The sequence below is a fragment of the Bos indicus genome, chromosome X, assembly GCF_029378745.1.
Source record: "Bos indicus isolate NIAB-ARS_2022 breed Sahiwal x Tharparkar chromosome X, NIAB-ARS_B.indTharparkar_mat_pri_1.0, whole genome shotgun sequence".
NCBI lineage: Eukaryota > Metazoa > Chordata > Mammalia > Artiodactyla > Bovidae > Bos > Bos indicus.
In genome coordinates this window covers 105,985,015-106,008,694 of record NC_091789.1, presented here as the reverse complement: position 1 = coordinate 106,008,694, position 23,680 = coordinate 105,985,015, and the positions used below count along the sequence as shown (strand labels likewise).

General features: G+C 37.0%; 1 long non-coding RNA gene across 1 annotated transcript in view; it reads right to left on the bottom strand.

Annotated features, from left to right (window-relative positions):
* Positions 1–366: 366 nt before the first annotated feature.
* The window catches only part of LOC139181342 (uncharacterized), a 121,741-nt gene continuing 98,427 nt past the window's right edge, over positions 367–23,680 (bottom strand). The window contains exons 5-6 of the long non-coding RNA XR_011565332.1: positions 12,011–12,053; positions 367–10,639 (exon numbers count right to left, since the gene is read on the bottom strand). This is a non-coding gene — a long non-coding RNA (uncharacterized lncRNA). The remainder of the gene's footprint in view (positions 10,640–12,010; positions 12,054–23,680) is intronic.

Below are 23,680 nucleotides of genomic sequence, written 5' to 3'. Positions count from 1 at the left end.
TGTGTATGGTGTTAGAAAGTGTTCTAGTTTCATTCTTTTACAAGTGATTGACCAGTTTTCCCAGCACCACTTGTTAAAGAGATTGTCTTTTCTCCATTGTATATTCTTGCCTCCTTTGTCAAAGATAAGGTGTCCATAGGTGCGTGGATTTATCTCTGGGCTTTCTATTTTGTTCCATTGATCTATATTTCTGTCTTTGTGCCAGTACCATACTGTCTTGATGACTGTGGCTTTGTAGTAGAGCCTGAAGTCAGGCAGGTTGATTCCTCCAGTTCCATTTTTCTTTTTCAAGATTACTTTGGCTATTCGAGGTTTTTTGTATTTCCATACAAATAGTGAAATTATTTGTTCCAGTTCTGTGAAAAATACCGTTGGTAGCTTGATAGGGATTGCACTGAATCTATGATTGCTTTGGGTAGTATACTAATTTTCACAATATTGATTCTTCCAATTTATGAACATGGTATATTTCTCCATCTATTTGTGTCATCTTTGATTTTTTTCATCAGTGTTTTATAGTTTTCTATATAAAGGTCTTTTGTTTCTTTAGGTAGATTTATTCATAAGTATTTTATTCTTTTCATTGCAATGGTGAATGGAATTATTTCCTTAATTCCTCTGTTTTCTTATTGTTAGTGTATAGAAATGCAAGGGATTTCTGTTTGTTAATTTTATATCCTGCAACTTTACTATATTCATTGATTAGCTTTAGTAATTTTCTGGTGGTGTCTTTGTTTAATCTATCTAGCTGGAGGTTTTCCAATTTTAGTGGTCTTTTCAAAAGCTAGATTTTGGTGTAATTGTATTACACCAAAATTTGATTCTTTGTATTGTTTGTCCATTTTCTATTGTATTGCCTTCTGCTCTAATTTTCATTTCTAGCCATCTACTTATTATGGATTTACTTTGCTCTTCTTTTTCTAGCTTCTTAGGTAGAATTTTAAGATAAACTGACATTGGACCATCATCTTTTCTAATATAAATATTTAAAACTATACATTTCTAACTCAACACTGCTTTTAATTGTATCCCACACTTTTAAAATATTTATTTACTTGGCTGCATCCAGTCTTAGTAGTGGCACATGGGATCTTTTTTGCAGCATGTATGAACTTTTGTTGCAGCATGGCATATCTTTCACTGCAGCACATGGGATTTTTCATTGTGTTGTGCAGGTTTCTCTCCAGTTGTACCGTGTGGGCTCTAGAGCGTGCAGGTTCAGTATTTGTGGCACGCAGGCTTAGTTGCCCCGTGGCATGTGGAATCTTAGTTCCTCGACCAGAGATTGAACCCAGGTCCTCTGCATTGGAAGGGAGATTCTTAACCAGGGAAGTCCTCCCACAAATTTGATACACTATATTTTTATTTTTATTCATCTCAAAATATTTTCTAATTTCCTTTTTATCTCTGGATTATTTAGATGAGTATTAATTTCCAAATACTTGGTGTTTTTCCAAATATCTCTTGTTTATTTCGAATGTAATTTTGTCATACCAGAAAACACACTCCATATGCTTTCAACCCTTTAAAATATATGGAAACATGTTTTATGGCCCAGAATATGGTCTCTCTTGGTGAATGTTCCATGCGTATTTGGAAAGAATGTGTATTATATTGTTGAATGGAATATTCTACAAATGTCAATTAAGTTGGTTGATAGTGTTATCCAAGTTTTTTATACCCTCATTAATTTTTTGTATTCTCCTTCTATCAATTACTGAAAGAAAAATGTTGGAACCAAATCAAGAAAAAAAAGTGAAAAGACAAAAGTTCTTTGGAATATACAAATATAAACACTGACTCAAGAACACAGAAAATCTTGACTGGTATCTATTAAAGAAATTAACTTCTTAACTTAAAATCTTCCCATAAAGAAAACTCCAGTCTCAGATTACTTTAGTAGTGAATTTTATTAAATATTTTAAAAAAGAAATAGTACTAATCTTATACAAACTATTTAAGAAATTAAAAGAAGAAATACTTCCCAACTCATTTTATGAGGTCAGCATAATCCTGATGTGAAAGTCAGAAAAAAAAAACAGCAACTAGAGACCAATATCCCTCATGAACATATCTGCAGACATTTCCAACAAAATACTAACAAGGATTATGCATTTTGACCATGTAGAGTGTATATAGCAGGAATGCAAAGTTGATGTAATATTTGAAAAATCATTCAATGTAATTCATCTTACAGACTAAAAATGATAGGCCATATAATCATCTTAATACATGGAAAAAAAAGAGAAAAAGTATCCTTGTTCTCACAACATGTATTCAACATTGTACTTGAAGTCTTACCCAGGGTAATAGGTCAAGAAATATATATATATATATATATATATATATACACATATAAAAGCAAAACTATCATCATGTGCTAACAACATGGTCATGTTTGTTATTTTAAAAAATCCTGAGATTATCTACAAAAAGCTACAAGCATACTGAATTGAACCGAATGTCTGTGTCACCCACAACACCAAAATTCATACTGAAATCTTAATCCCCAATGTGATAGTATTAGAAGGTGGGACCTTTGGGAGGTGGTCAGGTCATGTGTGTAGAGCCTTGAGGAAGGAGATTAGTGCCCTTATAAAAGAGACCCTAGAAAGCTCCCTAATCCCCTTCTACCATGTGAAGACAGAGCAAACAAGGAAGCAGACCTTCATCAGACACCAAATCTGCCAATGCCTTGATCTTGGATTTCCCAGCCTCTAGAACTGTAAGAAGTAAGAAATTGATTTCTTACATATGTATAGCTGAGTCACTTTGCTGTACAACAGAAATTAACATAACATTAAACCAACTATATATCAATAACATTTAAATATACATACACTATATATATATGGAATAAATTTATTCTGTTTATAAACCACACAGTCTATGGTATTCTGTTATAGCAGCCCAGACAGACTACGACAGACAGATGTGTAAGTTTAGTAATGTCACAGGAAATGAGGTTAAATATACTAAAATAAATTGTATTTTATATATTTAGAGAGTAGAATTGGAGACCAATATTAATAAGACCAATTTCAGGACTTCCCTGGTGGCACAGTGGTTAAGAATTTGCCTGCCAATGGACGGGACATGGGTTCGATCCCATGTCCAGGAAGATTCCACATGCTGTGAAGCAACTAGGCTCATGTATCATGTACTACAGCTGCTGAGCCTGCACTCTTGAGCCCATAAGCCACAACTACTGAAGCCCATATGCCCTAGAGCCCACATGCTGCAACTACTGAAGTCTGCGTGCCAAGAGCCTGTAGAGCCTGTGCTCCATAATGAGAAGCCTGCAGACCAAAACAAATAGTACCTGCTCCTCACAACTAGGAAAAGCTCATGCAGACAACAAGGACCCAGAGCAGCCAAAAACAATAAATAAAAATTATAAAAACATAGGTATTTTTATAAAAAGACCAGTTGCAATAGCACTGATAAAATATAATATTTGGAATAAATGTAACAAAATATGGACAAGATCACTACTCTTGCAAAGTGTGAATCATTGCTGAGAAAAAATTTTAAAGCTCTAAAGGAAATATCTGTACCATGTTCATGCATCAAAAAAGCTCAACATTGTTAAGATAACAATTCTCCCCAAATATATCTACAGATTTTATGAAAACTCAGTCAAAATTCCACTTGGTTGTTTTGTAGAAAACAAAAAAGATGATTCTAAAAGTTGTATGGAAATACAAAGGATCTAAAGTAACCAAATAAGATTTGAAGAAGAATAAAGTTGATGGACAAAAACTACTGATTTTAAGTCTTACAATAAAGCTTCTGCTCTCAAGACACAGTGGTATTGACATGAAGATAGACATACTTAACAGAAAAGAATAGAAAGCATAGAAATAGACCCACACCATGTATGGCTAATTGATTGTCTAAAATGTAGACAATGTAATTAAATAGGGATAAAATAGGCTTCTTAGCAAATGGTGCTCAAATATTTGGAAATCTACATGGAAAAAGAATTGTTATCTTTACTACAAGCCATATATAAAAATTAACTTGAAAAGGATCATAAACCTAAATACAAAAGCTAAAATTATAAATATTCTGCAAGGAAATACAACAAAAATATTTTCCTAACAACTGTGGCGTAGGCAAAGATTTCTTCAATAAGCCATTAAAAGCACAGTAATTTTAAAAGGAAAATGTATAAATCAGATGTTACAATTAAAAATGTTCTTTCAACAATAATACTCTTAAGAAAATGAAAAGGCATGCAACAGAGTCAGACTGGGATAAAATATTAGCAAAACAGGTATCTAATAAAAGATATATACCTAGAATATATAAAGAACTCTTAAAACTCAATAATGAGAAGACAAATTAAATTAAAATGAACAAAAGATAAATATTTAACCAAAGAATATATACGAATGGCAGATAAACACATGAAAATAAAGTCAACATCTTTAGTCATTAGAAAAGTACAATTTAAAACCATAAAGAAATGCTACTGTCAGTGTAACCATAATGAAATAAAACCCATAAGTGTAGCTGAAATTAAAAAAGGACTGCCAACACTAAGGGTTAGCAAGGATATAAAGCTAATGTAACTCATAAATTGTAAAATTAAAAATACAACTACCTATGACTTATAGCTATTTTCCAGAGAAAATATATATCCATACAAAGATTCAATATTCATAAAACTTTGTTTATAATGGTAAAAAAACTGACAAGAACTCAAATGTCCATCTACAAGTAAATGGATAAATAAATGTGTGATATTCATACAATAGAATACTAGTCAGCAATAAGGAGGAACAAATTACATATACATGCAAAAAGCTTAACTCACAGGGCTACATATTGCATAATTCTATTTACATAAATCTTTAGGAAGGGCAACACAATGTACAGTGATAGAAAGCAGATCAGTGTGTGCCTTGTGTATGTGACAAAGATAGGAATTAACTTAAGAGAAGTACAAAGGAGATTTTGGAGGTAATAGGTTTTATGGGCTTCCCTGGTGGCTCAGACAATAAAGAATCTGCCTGCAATGAAGAAGATCCGGGTTCAATCCCTGGGTTGGGAAGATCCCCTGGAGAAAGGAATGGCAACCCACTCCAGTGTTCTTGCTTGGAGAATTCCACAGACAGAGGAGTCTGGTGGGCTACAGTCCATGGGGTCTCAGAGTCGGAAACAACTGAGCGACTTACACACCACACACACACACACAGTATGTGTATTCAACACAGAATACTTTGTATCTTGATTATAATGGTTGTTAATGGGTATATACATTTATCAAAATTCTTCAAACTATATAATTAAGATGGCTCCATTTTAACATATGTAAATTAGACCTCATTAAAGGTGACTTAAAAAAAATCAGTGTAATTCACCACATTAACTAAACAAAGAAGACAAAAATTAGATAACCATCTCAATAAATGTAGAAAAAGCATTTGATAAAATTCACTACCTATTCATCATAAAAAAATTCTTAACCACCTTGGAAGAGAAGTAAACTGTCTTAAAAGATGCCCACTCTACAAAGAAACTAAATGTTGAAAGCTTTCCCTTTGATACTAAGGATGACCTCTATCTACTCTTCTATTCAACATTGTACTACATGTCCTGGCCAGTACAATTAATAAAAAAAATAAGAAGTGTAAAGATTATAAAGAAAATTTATTCACAGGTATATTTGTATGTATAGAAAACTTCAAAAGAATCTAGTTAATTTGGGGATTAACAACTAAACTTAGCAATGTTGCTGGATACAAAGCAGAAACAAAACAAAAAAACCTGCATTTTTATATACCAGCAATGATCCACTACAAAGTGAAATTTTAAGATGCCACTTATAATAGCCTCACAAAAGACCAGTTACCTCTGAATCTAATATATGATATACAGGAGGTCTATGTGGAAAACTATGAAACACTCTAAGAAAGTAAAGAAGACCTGAACCAATGGAGAAATTCCAATATTCATGTATCAGAAGATTCAGTAAAGTATAAATGTCAATTCTCCCCAAACTGACAAACTACAATTTCAATTAAAATCCTAAACTGTTTGTCAAACTTTATAATGGATTCTGAAATTGTGTAATGCAAATGTGAAATGCCTAAAACAAATATCCTAAGCAATATCAAAGAACAACTCTAGTGGATATCAAAACTTACATAGCTTAGTAAAAAAAAGACAATGTGGTAAGGGAAAGATTTTAACCAGGTACACAAAACCCAGTAATTATTATAAAAGAAAAGGTTTATAGATTGAATAACATAAAAGATTTTTGTTTGAACCACTGAAAAAATGAAAGAGAAACCAGAGTAAAATATATTTGTAATAAAATAACAAAAAACTCACATCCAGGATATATGAAGATCTACAAGTGAACAAGAAACTCAACCCAACATAAAAATGAGCACAAGGTTTGAACTTGTACCTTACCAAAATGGAGGTATAAATGGCCAATGAACATATAAAAATCTGCTCTCATTACTCATCATGTTAAATGCACCATAAATACCACTAAATACCTAGTGGTTAAAATTAAGACTTACAGTACTGTGTTGATGAGTATGTGGAGCCATAGAAATTCCCACACATGGTTGGTTGAAATGTAAAGTCTAACAATCACCACATAACACTGGCATTATCTACTAAAGCTGACTTATCCAAACTCCACGCCCTAACACTTCTATTCCTAAGTATTCTCCAATAGAATGAGTGCACAGGTGCCATCAGGCTGTACGTAAAAGAACATTCATAGCAAGGTTACTGGATGCACAACTGGAAATATCCCAATGTTTACTAACATGGACTGAAATGCAGCAATGAAAATGAACAAACTACATCTACATAAAGCATGGTTAATCTCACACTTTTTGAGAAAAATAAGTCAAACACAAAAGATTATGTGCTTAAAATTCCACTTACAGAAACTTTATTAGCAAGCAAAACTAAGCTATACTTTTAGATTTTAGGGTATGTTTCCTTTGGGCAGGGGAAGGGATGGTGAATGGGATGGACATATTGGAAGTGTTTCTGAGATACTGGCAATATTCCATTTCTTGACCTGGGTGATGGTTACACACATCTGTTCAATGAGTTGTTCATTTATTTTATGTGCATTTCCCATTAGCATGCTGTATTTCAGAATTAAAAATTTTTTTAAATGGGAAAAGATATGAACAGGAAATTTATTTTAAACTCCCCAAACTCAAAATTCATATGAAAAGATGTTCATAATCATTAGTAACTAGAGAAATGCAAACTGAAACATGATCACTTTACACCTTTCAGCCTGGCAAAATATCTCCAGTGAGTCAATTTTTGCCAAGGATATGCATAGAACGTCTCATTCACTGATGCAGGGAGCAGACTGATCAGGCCATCTGAGGGGTGTGTTGTATGTACATGTGTGTGTGTGTCTGTCTCCGTATCTGTTATGATCAAACAACTCCACTCACTATATATTTCAAATAATTTCCTACACAGATCCAGAAGGAGACATGTATTAGAATGTTTATTATACGTGTCTCTTTCCCTTCTGGTTTCCTCAGTGTGTGTGCCCAGCAGTGGGATTGCTGGACACAGCACTGTTTATAATAGCCAGGACATGGAAGCAACCTAGATGTCCATCAGCAGATGAATGGATAAGAAAGCTATGGTACATATACACAATGGAGTATTACTCAGCCATTAAAAAGAATACATTTGAATCAGTTCTAATGAGGTGGATGAAACTGGAGCCTATTATACAGAGTGAAGTAAGCCAGAAGGAAAAACACCAATACAGTATACTAACGCATATATATGGAATTTAGAAAGGTGGTAACAATAACCCTGTGTACAAGACAGCAAAAGAGACAGTGATGTATAGAACAGTCTTATGGACTCTGAGGGAGAGGGAGAGGGTGGGAAGATTTGGGAGAATAGCATTGAAACATGTAAAATATCATGTATGAAACGAGATGCCAGTCCAGGTTCAATGCACGAGACTGGATGCTTGGGGCTAGTGCACTGGGACGACCCAGAGGGATGGTATGGGGAGGGAGGAGGGAGGAGGGTTCAGGATGGGGAACACATGTATACCTGTGGTGGATTCATTTTAATATTTGGCAAAACTAATACAATTATGTAAAGTTTAAAAATAAAATAAAATTAAAAGAAAAAAAAAAGAATGTTTATTATAATGTTATTTGTGGTGACAAGAAATTGGTTCCCATTTGGGGTCCATTACTGGAAATGGTATAGATATGTGTTAGTTGCAACATCATAAGAGTGTTATACAGAATTAGAAGCAACAAATTAGACAGCAAAATGGACTGACCTTAAAAACATAGTGCTCAATTTAAAAAAGAAACAGAATGAGCTATAATTAGTACCACTCATGTAAATTAAAAATACCAGAATGCCAAAAAAGATATATTTTCAAGAATATATACAAATTAAATGATGTGTGTTAAACATAGTTAACTTTGGTTGGGGAGTGAAGGAAAATGGGAGTACAGGATGGTGATAAAAAGAATTTTTTTTAAAGCAAGAAAGAAAAAATGCAAATAGCCAGGATCAGATACCAACTTAACCAAATTATCAAAGTTACCATCACCACTAGTGGGACAAATTGGCATAACGTGCCTTCTGATATGGTGCACCAAGGACACGATGTCACTGGTGTAGTATTTCTGCCAAACACACGTAACTCCAATTGAAGCAGAAGGAACTATCAGAAAAATCCAAATTGAAGGCCCATCTACAAAATAACAGGCTTGTACTCTTCAAAAGTGGCAAAGCCATGAAAGACAAAAGGGAGGCTGAGCAAGTGTCCTGGCTTAAAGGAAACTAGAGACAGGACAACTAATCACGGCATCTTAGATTGGATCTTGAACCAGAAATAGGACAACGGTGAGACAAATTATGAAAGCTGAATAAGGTGTCTTTGATTATTTTATCATATTGATGTTATTTTACTGATTTCTATAACTGTAGTTACATGAGATATTAACACTTGGGAAATTGAAAAGGAGTATGTGAGTGTCTATATTTTTGAGATTTAATTTACATACCATAAAACTCATGCTTTTAAAGTATACAATTCAGTAGTCTTCAGTATATTTACAAAGTTGTGCAACCACTACTTGGACATGAATTCGAGAACAGTTTCATCACTCCAAAGATAAACCCTCTACCATTAGAAGTCACTCCCCACGCTCTTCTTCCCCTAGCCCCTGGCATCCATTCACCTACTGTCCATCTCTCTAAACTTGCCTATTCTAGAAATTTCATACAGTGGATTCATACAATATTCAGCTTGTTGTTTTTTTTTGAGGGGGGGTGTGCTTCTTTCACTTAGTGTAATGTTTTCAAATTTCACTCAATATTGTAGCAGCTATCAGTACTTCATTTCTCTTCTTGGTGAATAATATTCCATTGTATGGATAGATCACCTTTTGTTGATCCATTCATCAGTTGATGGGCATGTGGGTTATTCCCATCTTTTGGCTATTATGAATAGGAATAGTGCTGCCGTCAACGTGTATTTATGTAAGTATCTGTCTTCAATTCTGCGTATGTACCTAGGAGTGGACATGCTTGCTCATATGTATGGTGACTGTTTTAACTTTGAGGAACTGTGAAACTTTTCCAAAACAGTTGCACCATTTTAAATTCCCACAAGCACTGTCTTCACATTTTTTAGGCTTTCTTAAAGTGTGAAATTGTTTCAAAATGGAAAGTTAAAAATAATCATATAGTGGGTGCTATGCCTTCTCTAGGAAGAGCCAATATAGCAATGTCCATCCTTTCTTGGGTCCCAGAGTAAAAGCTGAGAAAAAATGAGAAAACAAGTTCTTGGTTATTTGCACTTTTATTCTTGCTTTGGGGATCAATTTGATACTGGTCCATCAAACTTGAGAAGGAAATGAAAACTTAACCATGTAACTAGGGAGTTCTTCTTCACAATAGGCTCCACTGTCAACATTGTCTTGTTTAAGGATAGTCAAAGGAACTCAGAACATCACAAGTATAAGGGTGAAGAGAGGAGAAAGAAAACTGTCTCCTTGACAATTATAATTTAATAAACATAATCATGTGTCCCAGAGACTTTTCTCACTCTTCAAAGGCTGTCAAGTAGCTCAAGTAGAATGACTTTCTCTTAGCAGGGCACAAAGACCAGTGACTTAGGTACAAAATAGACAATGGATTGGAAGTCAAAAGATACACACACATACACTATATTTTAAAAGCTCCAAGTCACTGACTTTATTTTTACTGATTCAGCACAGGGTGAAAAAAATACATTATATCATTACAATTGACTATTACATACAGACATTTATCTTTGTGTTCCTTATATTCATTTTCTGCTTTAAATCTGTTAACTTGTATTCATTTAAAATTCATATTTTCTTACTAAAAGTCTCCAGTTCATCTAACCAAGGGTTAAAATTTATATTCCTTTATTAATGAGAATTTAATGGTTTATCTATTTTTTAACACTGAGAGATTTAAATTTATTTACCAGGAACAGACAAACAAAACATAATGGGAAAAAGTTTTCCAGAAGCTATTTCCAACATTCTTTTCTTCTTTTTCTCCTGAAAACTGGTGGTTTATCTTTACAAGTTCTTTTTCATTCCATAAGAAAGCTGTTCTTCTTCTGGTTTCATAAGAGATGGTGAATAGTGGCAAAAAAACAAAAACAAAAACAAAATCCACTTTAGAGTTCACATCAGGGAGCAAATGATGGGGTGGGATGTTGGGGCAGAGAGATACAGATTCTGGTGAGACTGAAAGTCATTCAAAAAAAATTATGGGGCTGTGGAAAAAGAACAGAAAGAAACTGGGCTCCTGTAGGTGGTCAAGAAGCCAAAACGAGGAGGAATGGTGAGGTAGCAGGGCAGAGTGATGAAGCCCATAAAGGCTATGCCTTCTGATAGTAAATAGGAATAGAAATCAAATAATACTACTAATAACATGTAGGTGACCAATCCTTGAGAGCTGAGGCAGAGAGAAGGAAGGGTAGCATTACACCTGGTCTCTGGTTCACTGAGCTTCCCAGGCTGATGTGTGCCCATCTTGGTGAAATCATAACAAAATCGTGTTTTGCTAAAACGATCAGCTTTCATGGGGTCCTTTCACTGCACTCTATCCAATGATTAAGCCCAGTGGTTTATGCTGCCTGCAGAAGTTAATCCAAAACAGTATAGGTGAAGCATTGATGAAAACAGCCACGAAGAACGTGTTTCCAGGTAGCCTGAAACCCAGCAGACAATGTAGCTGTTGCTCAACAAACACAGAAATCTACATTGTATGCCAGGTTCATGCCCTAGACCTGGATGTTGGGCCTGTAAGACTTCCCACATATGATTTCAATAGAATTGCCTGCTGCATTCAAGATTTCTGGCATTTATCTTCTCTAACAAAGGGAAAAGACAACCACAAGTCACAAATGCTCTGCTGGGATATATCTACTACAGGTGAAACTTTCTTAAAATAAAATTACCATGTTATTTTGAGAATATCGTTTAAAAGTCGAGAGAGGAAATGGATGGATGGATGGATGGATGGATGGATAAGCTAGATGGATAGGTAAGATAGGTAGTAGGTAGATGGATGATAGATAGATAGATTGATTTATAACCAAATGCTTGATAGTCTTGTGACCAAATGATGGAAGCACATGGGAGAGAGAGAAAAAAAGATCTGTAAACAATCTATGGATAAACTATCCAGATTCCTCCCCTTTGTGGTGTTGAATTTCAAAAGACATTATCATTCATGAAAGCTTGATGGTTCCCACACTCCAGCTAATAAGGGAAGACTTACCAGTCACCCCAGAACTTAACTCTGTGTGTATACGTATGTATAAATCAAGGTAAAGCTTTATTATTGAGGACTTCTCAATAATCTCACTCAGGACACAGTAACTGAAGGTAGAAGATGCCATCAGAGACCCAGTAGCCAGATGTAGCTACTGATTACAAAAGACAGGATCTACACTGGCTACTGAGCCATTGAGGGTACCTACACATTCCAGCAGCTAGATGATATGCAGCCTTCAGGGTGGGGCTCTGTGGAAGGAAAGAGAAGAGATCAGTTCTGGAAACTTATGTGGAAATGGTATCAGGAGGTTTCAATTGCATATTTTCTTTATTGGCAGTCTGACTGACACTAATTCCACGCATGCAATTTAACAGTCTCTAGATTTATTTACTTACTCAACATATATTGAGTGATATTGAGGAAAGTGCCAGATAGTCTCTTAGGTGTTAGAGAGTCAGCAACAAACAAAATACAAGATGAAACTCCCTGCCCTTTTAGAGCAGGCATGATTGCTTGGGAGAAAACTCTACACTTGATTATGTGGCACATTTTTGAAGTAAAATGTATATGTGTGTGTATGTAAATGTGAAATATTTACACATATAAAATGGAAAAATATATATATGCATATATGAAAAACAAATGAATTAATAAACAAAAACTCAATCCACCATTTCATTGTGGCCTTGGAGAATTTTCATTTGCCTTACAGCACTTTAATATACCAATGATGCACATACATACAATAAATTACAGGAAAAATCATATCACTTCCTCTATTATAGGATGATAGTTATTTCCACCAAACACCTAAAACACCAATGAAAACTGCAAAGAAGATACGTTACAAAGTATTCAAAGGAGCAGCTCACTAGTATGTCAGTTCCCAGCTTTCCTCCCATAATGAAAGTTACTCAGTAGTGTCCAATTCTTTGTGACCCCATGGGCTGTAGCCAGGCTCCTCTGTCCATGGGATTTCCCAGGTAAGAATACTGGAGTGGGTAGCCATCCCCTTCTCCAGGGGATCTTCCCGACCCAGGGATTGAACCCAAGTCTCCTGCATTGCAGGCAGATTCTTAACCATCTGAGCCACCAGAGAAGCCCCTCCTCCAATAATACCATGTAGGTTTAAACAGTTAGAGGACAGGTGTCCTCCTCATTGATTCATTCATTCATTCATTCATTCACCCCAGAAATGCCTACTCATTAATTTCTTCCAGGCACTGAGGATGTGACACTGAACCAAGATCCTGCATTCATGGTACTGAGAGCTGAATATTTAGGGTCAGGAAGACAAAAAAGAAACTCAACAGGTATGGATGATCATTTCCATAAAGTAAAGCAACAGAGCGAAGAGGAATGTTCAGAAGGTAGTCACAGAAAACCTCATTGTGGGTATGACATTTGAGCACATTCTTGAAAGAAAACTGTGTACACACCTGCAGTGAGATAACATCACAGAGAGAGGCAAGATTCAGAACAAAAGCCCTAAAGTGGGAAGAAGCCTGGTGTCTTGGATAAGGTGTTCTTATATCAGCACATGACCACTGGTAGCCAATTATTATTTCTGACTTTTGGATTTTTATAGAAAGTAAATAACTACGCAACTTTGGTCCAAGTACACGTTTTAGAATCTAACCTTCTTATGAATTTAAAATGCTTTGGCTATCACTTGGAAAAGATTTAGGAAAGTTATCATCAACTGGAAAAAAGGCTATACTTAGAACTTTACATTAGTACAGTTTGAGTGGACATGCAGCTGGATGCAAATACTTATTGCCTAAAAAAGGTAGCTTTAAAAAACGGAGAAGGCAATGGCACTCCACTCCAGTACTCTTGCCTGGAAAATCCCATGGACGGAGGAGCCTGGTAGGCTGCACTCCATGGGGTCGCTAAGAGTTGGACATGACTGAGTGACTTCACTTTAACTTTTCACTTTCATGCATTGGAGAAGGAAATGGCAACCCACTCCAGTGTTCTTGTCTGGAGAATCCCAGGGACAGGGGAGCCTGGTGGGCTGCTGTCTCTGGGGTCACACAGAGTCGGACACGACTGAAGTAACTCAGCAGCTTAGCAGCAAAAATGTTAGGCAACATTGTAAATCAACTCTACTCCAATATAAAATAAAAATAAAAAAATAAAAAATGTGTTAGGTATAAGATGACTGGTTTTCTGAGAGCTCTAAATATGTCAGTTTCAAGGGAATGATTTAACTATATAATCACAGATGTCTAATTTTAAGAGCGAACCCACTTGCCAAGTTATAATGATAGTGTTTCACCAGGTGGTTAGCTCTTAGGAAAGAAGGATGGAATTTATAAAGTGAAGTAGGTTTTTGTTTTGATTGTTTTGTTTTCTTTTTAAATAAATTAAAAACAACTCCATCTAATGAAGTATATTTTGTCATTACCTAAAAAGCCAGGGCATACATACCAAAGTAAGAAAAACAAATTGCTTGTACGAGTTTGGCTGAATCTTACCTTCAGTATAAAATAAAGCATTTATAGAACACACAAACTTACATTTCATAAACCACTAAAACTAAATGTTCATAACTATCTTTATGAATAAGAAGACTAACAATTAAAATGAGGCAAGTTTGGTTAGTTTTAGCACCAAAATTCAAAGGATTATCTTTTATAAATTTTGGTATATATTTAGATTAGAAGAATGGTATTTTTAATTCCTAAAGCTCACACTATTCTCCAAATCTTCCTAGGTCTAAAGAACTACAAAGTTAAGATAGTCTTTTCCCTCAACTTTTAAATTTATCTGGGTAATACAAAAAGGAAAAACTGTAGATAAAATTTTATGGTAGGCTACTCTATAGATTAGAAATGAAGTGAAGTGAAGTCACTCAGTTTGCGAACCCATGGTCTGCAGCCTGCCAGGCTCCTCTGTCCATGGAATTTTCCAGGCAAGAATACTCGAGTGGGTTGCCATTTCCTTATCCAGGGGATCTTCTCCCAACCCAGGGATCAAACCAGGATCTCCCACACTGAAGGCAGATGCTTTACTGTCTGAGCCACTAGGGAAGCTCTATAGATTAGTGTCAACTGCTAGCCAATAATACACATTTTAAAGATTATTAAAATACAGGGACTAGAATATATAAGGAATATACTATAGCATAGACTATCAACCAGTAATACATTTTATAAGTTTATGAATAAGTCAAACTAATAATGGCAAATTATACAATTCTATTATCTAAAATTAAGAAGACAACTAAACCCCAGGGACGAGTAACAGAACTATAACCAAGTTAGTCACTGTTCAAGTCCTATTCACAGTGCAAAAAAAATAAAACAAAGACAGTCATAAACAACAACCTATCCATCCTGGCTGAAGACCATTTATTGAGGTACACATAATGGGAAAGAGAGTTAAAAGGGAGGAAAAGACTTATTAAAAGTTAAGCCTGCCACCTGCTGTTGGAAAGCCTGCCTGGAACAGGGATAAAGACCATTTCTTGAAATGTTAACCTAGGATTTGAGACCAGGGGCAGCCTGTAAATCCAACCAAGAGGTAGACACCCACTGATGTTTAATGCCAAGCTGACATTCTCATCAAAGTTTCCCTGGAAATGAATGAAATGCTGCTTCATGGGTTATTCAATGAAAAGAAGAATAGACTTCCCTGTTTTTTGAGGGATTATCTGGATGATTCTACTTTGCCTCCCCAAAGTATCCTTAAGTTTACAAATTATAATTTGGGGAAAGAAATTTTGACCCCAAGCACTATATGTACAGGTAGTAAATGAAGAGGGATGAAGAATTTCATAGCACTGCTAGAATATTAGCTTTACCAAGTCAAAGACTGTAAAGTTTGGCTCTAAGTTTGGCGGGGACCAATCCTCATCCATGATTTTTCACATATTTTAGCACATGCACTAACATGCACTAACTAAATAGGAAGATAGTCAATTCAGTTCAGTTCAGTCGCTCTGTCGTGTCCGACTCTTTGTGACCCCATGAATCGCAGCACACCAGGCCTCCCTGTCCATCATCATCTCCCAGAGTTCACTCAAACTCATGTCCATTGAGTCAGTGATGCCATCCAGCCATCTCATCCTCTGTTGTCCCCTTTTCCTCCTGCCTCAATCCCTCCCAGCATCAGAGTCTTTTCCAATGAGTCAACTCCTTGCATGAGGTGGCCAAAGTATTGGAGTTTCAGCTTTAGCATCATTCCTTCCAAAGAACACCCAGAGCTGATCTCCTTTAGAATGGACTGGTTGGATCTCCTTGCACTCCAAGGGACTCTCAAGAGTCTTCTCCAACACCACAGTTCAAAAGCATCAATTCTTTGGCGCTCAGCTTTCTTCACAGTCCAACTCTCGCATCCATACATGACCACTGGAAAAACCATAGCCTTGACTAGACGGACCTTTGTTGGCAAAGTAATGTCTCTGCTTTTGAATATGCTATCTAGGTTGGTCATAACTTTCCTTCCAAGGAGTAAGCGTCTTTTAATTTCATGGCTGCAGTCACCATCTGCAGTGATTTTGGAGCCCAGAAAGATAAAGTCTGCCATGGTTTCCACATTTCCCCATCTATTTCCCATGAAGTGATGGGACCAGATGCCATGATCTTCGTTTTCTGAATGTTGAGCTTTAAGTCCAACTTTTTCACTCTCCTCTTTCACTTTCATTACCATGAGATCTACTCCATGGGAGGCAATTTTTGTTTACTTTTGAAGTAAATTCTGTTCGAGTAACATACTGGAGTGTGCTTTGTCACTCGAACAGAGTTACTTGAACAGAGTTTACTTCAAAAGTAAACAAAAATTGCCTCCCATGGAGTAGATTCCATGGTAAGTGTTCTTACCACACATACATTTAAAAAAGATAGAAGAAAGCTATGTTAGGTGTTAGATACTTCTCTTACCTGGATTGTGGTGATGGTAATGGGTGTTTGCATATGTAAACTCACCAAGCTGCATGCATTACGTATGTGTGGTTCTCTGTATATCAATGAAGCTGTTTACAAAAAACAAACAAACTGCCTCCCACGTGGTTAAGAACAAAAAGTCAAATTAACTCTAACTGTAACCCAGGAAAGAAAGGCACAGGGTGAAACTACGCCTGAGGAAAATCCCAACCTTTTAAATACAGGTGTCTAATTAAAGTATGTTTTTGTGAACTCGAATTCCTTTTGTGTTACATTTGAGGACTGAAGCCAGGGTCTCACCATAACCAGCACATGGTTGCAGCCCGTCCAAGTCTTGCATACCTGAGGTCTTGTGACTACACTGACCAAAAACATTTAGACCAGCTGATGGTCACTTGATTTTCATATCTCTTATTTAGTAAATTGCTCAGCAAGTCAACTTGGCAATTGCAGTGAACATTTTCTGATGTTCCTGCTCAAGACATAAAAAAATTCCCTGCCAGATAATTCTAGTCTGAACAGGCCTGTTTTGGCACGAGATCCTAAAACAAGCTTCTAAAGACGAAACCACTCACAGCCCATACAGACTCAGACGAGTTTTTTAAAAATAATATTTAGCAATTAGGCACATGCCTTTAATCCTTCTCAACGAAAACCAAATTCTTTTAAACAACCATTCGATGAAAACATGAATCATTTTACTCATTAGAAGCACTCAGATGAAAAGAATAGTTTTCACCAAAGTAACTGCCTTTTTAAGGATAAGTTCCAGAAATTAATTGCTCTAAAGCCATGTGCAAATATCTCTCTCTTTGTCACTCTCCCTCTCTTTGAAAGAAACTTCTAAATTCTCTTCATACAATTGTTGGTGGGGTGCAATAATGGTGAGGAATTCTTATCGCTGAAAAAAAAGGAAGTTAAATAATTTGCACCCTATCAATGGTAAGTTAAAAAAAACAGTATCGAAGTAAGGTGACTGTTTTCTGAACCTGTAAATAATAGAGAAAAGTTCTCTTGTTTTTCAGAATCCCTGACATAGACTTTTAATCATAATTAACCCATCACTATTCTATACCATTACTGAGTCTTCCTAAATTGGCCCTCATTTCTAAGCCTTGTGCTATTTTATAAAGGCATCAACATCACATATACCTAATAATTCATTTATAATCAAATCTCCACCAAGCCTCTGCTTTCACCATTATACAGAACTCCTTTTGCCACGGAAGTTCTCATGGCACAAAATTCTTCATTTGGTCTTCCTTGACTATTCCCATCAAGTTTCACTCAGTTCAGATGGAGTAAGGAGAAGCAAATCCTTGACCTCTGCATACTGCTTGCCTAGCTCCTCTTCTCCCTCTGCTGGGCCCAGCTCAAAGAGATTCTCGAAGAGTCTAGAAGAATTCTAAAAGGCTTTCCTGGAGTCTTCTGCAAAGTTAGCTACATGTTACTCAGGGCCAGCTCCCTCATCACTCAGTCTGTGTCTCAGACAGAAACACAAGCCAAATGGTTCCTTATTTATTTAGAAATATGTTTCCTCATTAGAATATGAGTTCTATGAGGGTAATACTTCTGAGATTCTGAAGTATTAGCAGATGCACTGGATTATAGTCATCTTTCAATAAATATTTGTCAAATAAAGAAATCCGAGTGAAACGTCTGGCACCTGTACTGATGCGATTCAAAAAACAAAATAATCAAAAAACAAAGGGAGACCATCTTCATTTCAGGAAAACTCTTCTATTTCTTTATCCTTTAAACACCATTCACTTCCTAGCTTAGTTTTATGGTACTTTTCTATAATATTTGTGGGTGCCTATAGGATCTAGCTCTTTGTAAAGGAGGATATTTTCTGGAGAGAAGTGTGAACTAGTGAAGGGTGTGCCTCAAGGTGCATGTTTCTATACAATCCCTTGTGTTTGTGTTAGTTGCTCAGTTGGGTCTGACTCCTGTAACCCTGGACAGGGTCCTCTGTCCATGGAATTCTCCAGGCAAGAATACTGGCGTGGGTTGCCATTCCCTTCTCCAGAGGATCTTCCCCACCCAGGGACCAAACCCAGGTCTCCTGTATTGCAGGCAGATTGTTTACCATCTGAGCCACCAGAGAAGCCACAACCTCTTGTAGCACAAGAATAACCTTGTAGCACAGAAGAGTCTTTGGGGCTCAGGAATGCTATTCTGTCTTCATTCCATAGGACAAGCAAACTCTGATGAAATGGAAAAATTGAGACAATTGAATAGGTAATGGCAGAGGATGGGAGAAGATTATAGAAGGAAGAACAAAGGGAACATCCAGAGGTTGCAATTTCTTTTGCTTGTGATGGCTATGAAATGAAGTATACTGTTAGCAAATGAAGCCTCTTTCAAAAATCATACATGTCTATCAGCAGCTAACACTGAGCTTCGATTATTATGAGGTGCATGGTGGCACATTGATTTTTAAAATTATGTGGTTTGTATAAATGGTTCATACCGCAAAGGAAGAGAAGGGGAGACAGATAAGTGTGAAGATGTGGAAGGGCTAATACAAATGATTAGAAAATGGTGGAGTGCAACTAGAGATTATCATGCTAAGTGAAGTCAGTCAGAAAAAGACAAAAACCATATGGTATCATTTATATGTGGAATCTAAAATATGACACAAATGAACCCATCTATGAAACAGAAATAGACTCACAGACATAGAGAACAGGGGGAGAGGGGAACGGAGAGACTGGGAGTTTGGGGTTAGCAGATGCAAACTACTATACATAGAATGCATAAACAACAAGGTCCTACTGTGTAGCACAGGGAACTATACTCAGTATCCTGAGATAAACCATAATGGAAAGGAGTATTAAAAAGAATGTATATATGTATAACTGAGTCCCCTTGCTGTACAGCAGAAATTAACACAACACTATAAATCAGTTATACTTCAATTAGAAAAAATAAATTAAAAAATATTTTTAAAAATCCAATGTGTTGACCAAAAAAAGAAAGAAAGAAAATAGTGAAAGACTAAATGTAGCATATATCACACTGATACTATCTAATGACCAAGCAGCTTACAACACCCAGGAGACATTCAGCAAAAAAGAACAGGATGAAAATGTGAATGCTACTTGTGCAACAAAGAGAAAATGGGAACGTGCAGATTTATAAAGACTGCTTTGATATGTGTTAAATAAAGGAAAAGGGAGTAATTGGTTATTTTCAAGCTTCTAGAGAAGGGAAGAAAGACAGCTGTATAAAGTCCAAACCTACACTTCAAGTATTTGCTCAGAGTGGTCACCACCCAGTATGACCAGTTTCTCCAACTGGTGGTTAGGAAACCAAAAGTGCTTCAGTGGTAATAATTCAGTACAAACAAAGGGCCTATAAAAGTCTTGCTGAAAACATTTTTTCTCCCCCATTCTTCTCTTCTTATCAGTTGATGCTCCATGAAGGGTTTTTGTCAGGGCCTTTGACAGTATTGTAGAGCAAATGAAGGTGTTCAGAGAAACACTGTCGATCTAATTAAAAGTCAGATCAAAAAAATAACAGAGGAAAATATCAACAGATCAAGCTCTCAGATTACAATTGGAGTTGGATTTTTGAGATGGTCACAGAAATAGTCTGGAGCGGAAGAAGGCAAAGGGATACCAAAGAAGGAGGGCCACTGAGAGGAAACAGACATAGAGGAAAGATGTAGGTCAATACAGCTAAAAGATGGGTAAAGGAGAAGCCCAACACTGACCTACAACACTGAGACACCAGTCAATGGGACAACAGCTTCATAGGCGTCCTTGATGAACTAGGTAGAAGAGGAAGTTTATCAGATGGAGAAAACCGGAAGGATTCAGGAGGAGTGACTCTCAGGCGTTTTTCTTTTTTTTTTTAAAAAAAAAAAAGAAAAGAAAAGGTGAGCATCTGGAGTCCAAGAGAAAGGGAAGATTATTTATAGGCCTGGGCAAAGTCAAGCAATGACGGAAGGAAGTCTTTCTTCCTGTGTCGGGTGGAGAGAGCAACAGTGGCAAACTTTACCGCTAGGTTGAAAGGGGAAATAACAGAAACAAAACTACTGTTTATATTGATGGTAAGTAACGCAGGGGGAATCTGGTTCCTTTTTCTATGAGTGGAGAAAGAGACCAGGAGAGGTACTTAGCACTGAAGGGTAGTACAGCTTTGAAAGGACTGCTCAAAGAGGACAAGAGAACGTGTGTATGTTGTGGGGTACCGGGGACATGGTAATCTGGGTAAGTATAGGTGGCGATGTGCTATAGAAGTCATTTTCAGTCAAAAAGGAATAGCAAAGGCCTCTCATTTAGAGAAGAGGTCGGGTAAAAGGAGCTCAGAAATGAAGGGAAACCCTTGAGGTCTAATGAGAACACACTAGATGCAACATGGCAATTCTAAAAGAGTGGTCAACCTCAGAGTCCGATGAGCAATCCAAACCACAAGCCCAAGCTTTCCTGGAGTATCTAGCCTGTAGCTACATACCCTGTGGACACGTTGTTGTTGTTGTTGTTTAGTCACTAAGTTGTGTCCACCTATTTTGTGACCCCATGGACTGTAGCCCACCAAGCTCCTCTGTCCCTGGGATTCTCCAGACAAGAATACTGGAGTGGGTTGCCATTCCCTTCTCCAGGGGATTTTCCTGACCCAGGGATCGAACCCTCATCTCCTGCATTGCAGGCAGATTCTTTACCACTGAGCCACCTGAGAAGCACCACATACATACTACAAGCCAGAAATGACCCCATTTACTTGTTCCCTTTCCTGACTCCATGTCTCTAGCCCCATGTTCGTTCTCCTGCCTCCCATTCCTTGCTGGTAGGCCATAGCATTGAACTCATTCAAATTTCTCGCTGAAAATTGCTATTCATTCTGACACTCTCTTTAAGTCCTAGTCTGATTATTGAACTTTCTATAGTCTGGGGAACAAACTGTAAAAGAACACATCCATATCACGAAAATCTTTTTCATGCTGATAATTAAACTCATCCTACTACTGGGAACACTAAAAGTTAATGCAAACCCTATGCTGATAGAAGAGAATTGTTAGGTACATACATCACCACTTTTCTTTCATGTCTGTTCCTATGGAAGCCAGGATGGGCCACGGAATTAGGGATGGAATAAATGGGGAGACTTAAAAGGGCAGAATCTAGAGGATTTGGTGAAAAAAATTAGAACAAAAAAGGTATTTCCTGGATTGAGTTTCATTATTAGACGAAACCTTACAGTCTTTGTGTGCTCTTTTATCTCCAGTTTTTCTAAGGTTAAATGAACCTCAATGAATTTTAAAATCATGAATAGAAAATTGAGAAACTAGAATTCTCGAGACTCAGTCAAGAAAACATGTCTATGTTTTGTTTTAGATATGCCAGTAGGGACAGTCAGAAAACTCTTAAGAAAATTGTCATTTTACCAATATATCAAATAACAGGTTACAAAACAGCATTACTCAAAGTGTGTTCTTTGGAGTATTAAACCAAGAGATGATTCACAAAAACCCCCAGAGTTCTTGGAATCAGATTTGGGAAATGTTGATGTACCATATGCCCCTTCTTGAAGTTTCGATACTAACATGAAAGGTTCTAAAAAGTCCTACCAGAAAGGAACCTATTTAATGTTGTTCAACCCAGTTTTCCTGAACTTATTGGACCACAGAATTTTTTTCCCGATCTCCTGAAAATCTGTTTTGTGAAATGCCATCCAAGACAGTACTAAAGCCTATATTGGTTGCCTCACAGTTTATTACTGGCTTCCCCAGAGGCTCAGCAGTAAAGAATCTGCCTACAATGCAGGAGACGTGGGTTCAATCCTTGGGTTGGGAAGATACCTGGAGGAGGGTATAGCACCCACCCCAGTATTCTTGCCTGGGAAATCCCATGGGCAGAGAACCTAGTGGGCTACGGAACATGGGGTTGCAAAGAGTCAGACATGACTGAAGCGACTGAGCACGCATGCACACAATTTATCACTTACTCTGGGGAGAAGTCTGTCAAGAATTGTGCCAAGGCAGCTGCTCCTAAACCAGGAATATGAAAACGAAGAGGGATACTGAAGAGAGAGGGCCACTGAAAGTGACAGAGAGCAAGGAGAGATGTCAGTCAACACAAACAAGGGGAAAGGGGGTACCAGGCATGTGCCAACCTTCCTGGCTAAGTAAACCCTCATGTGCTGTACTTAGTCACTCAGTCGTGTCCAACTCTTTGTGACCCCATGGACTGTAGCCTGCCTGCCTTTAGCTCTGTATTGTCTCCTTTCAAAGCTACCAGATTCTGTGGCTGGGACAAAAAGAATGCTTTTTGAGACCTTGGAAAGAAGAATTTAAAATTAAAGTAATCCAGTGTACCAGATTTCATTTATTATGAAACATGGCAATCTGGATGGAAGGCATGGTGCAAATAAAGGAATTAAGCTCTTGTGTTTCCCTGATAGTTTTACAAAGCCACTTGCTCAGTACTGTGCCCTCAGTAATCAGGCCAGATGAAGGCAATCACGTAGTAAACGTCAACACCCGCTGTGTGTACAGTACTGTCTGACTATCACAGCTCTTTCACATCTGAGTCTTTGACTCTTAGAACAACCTTGTGAGGCCAGTGACTGTGTTATTATCTATTTATAGATAGGGAAACAGGATTAGATGGGATCACAGCCATGAACACCTCATATACAAATAGATGGGACTCTCCTAACTGCCTGACAAATTGATGAGCAAAAAGTCCTGGCCAAATACTCAAAGACATGAGTTTGGGGAAGCAGCAAAGTGCCATGGGGAGAATGGTGACCTCGGCCTAAGAAGATGGGGGCTCTGTGATCCAGGTAAACAGCTTGGCTTCATTGGGTCTCAGTATGCCTCCCAAGCAAATGGGGATAATACTTATCCTACCTATAATGGGATCATTGAGATGACCCCAAAAAATGAAATTTATGAAAGTACTTTACAGATTTTCATGCATGATGCAGATAGAAGAGATTTTATGTCTCTCACAAAGGTAGAATACGAAGGTAGCACT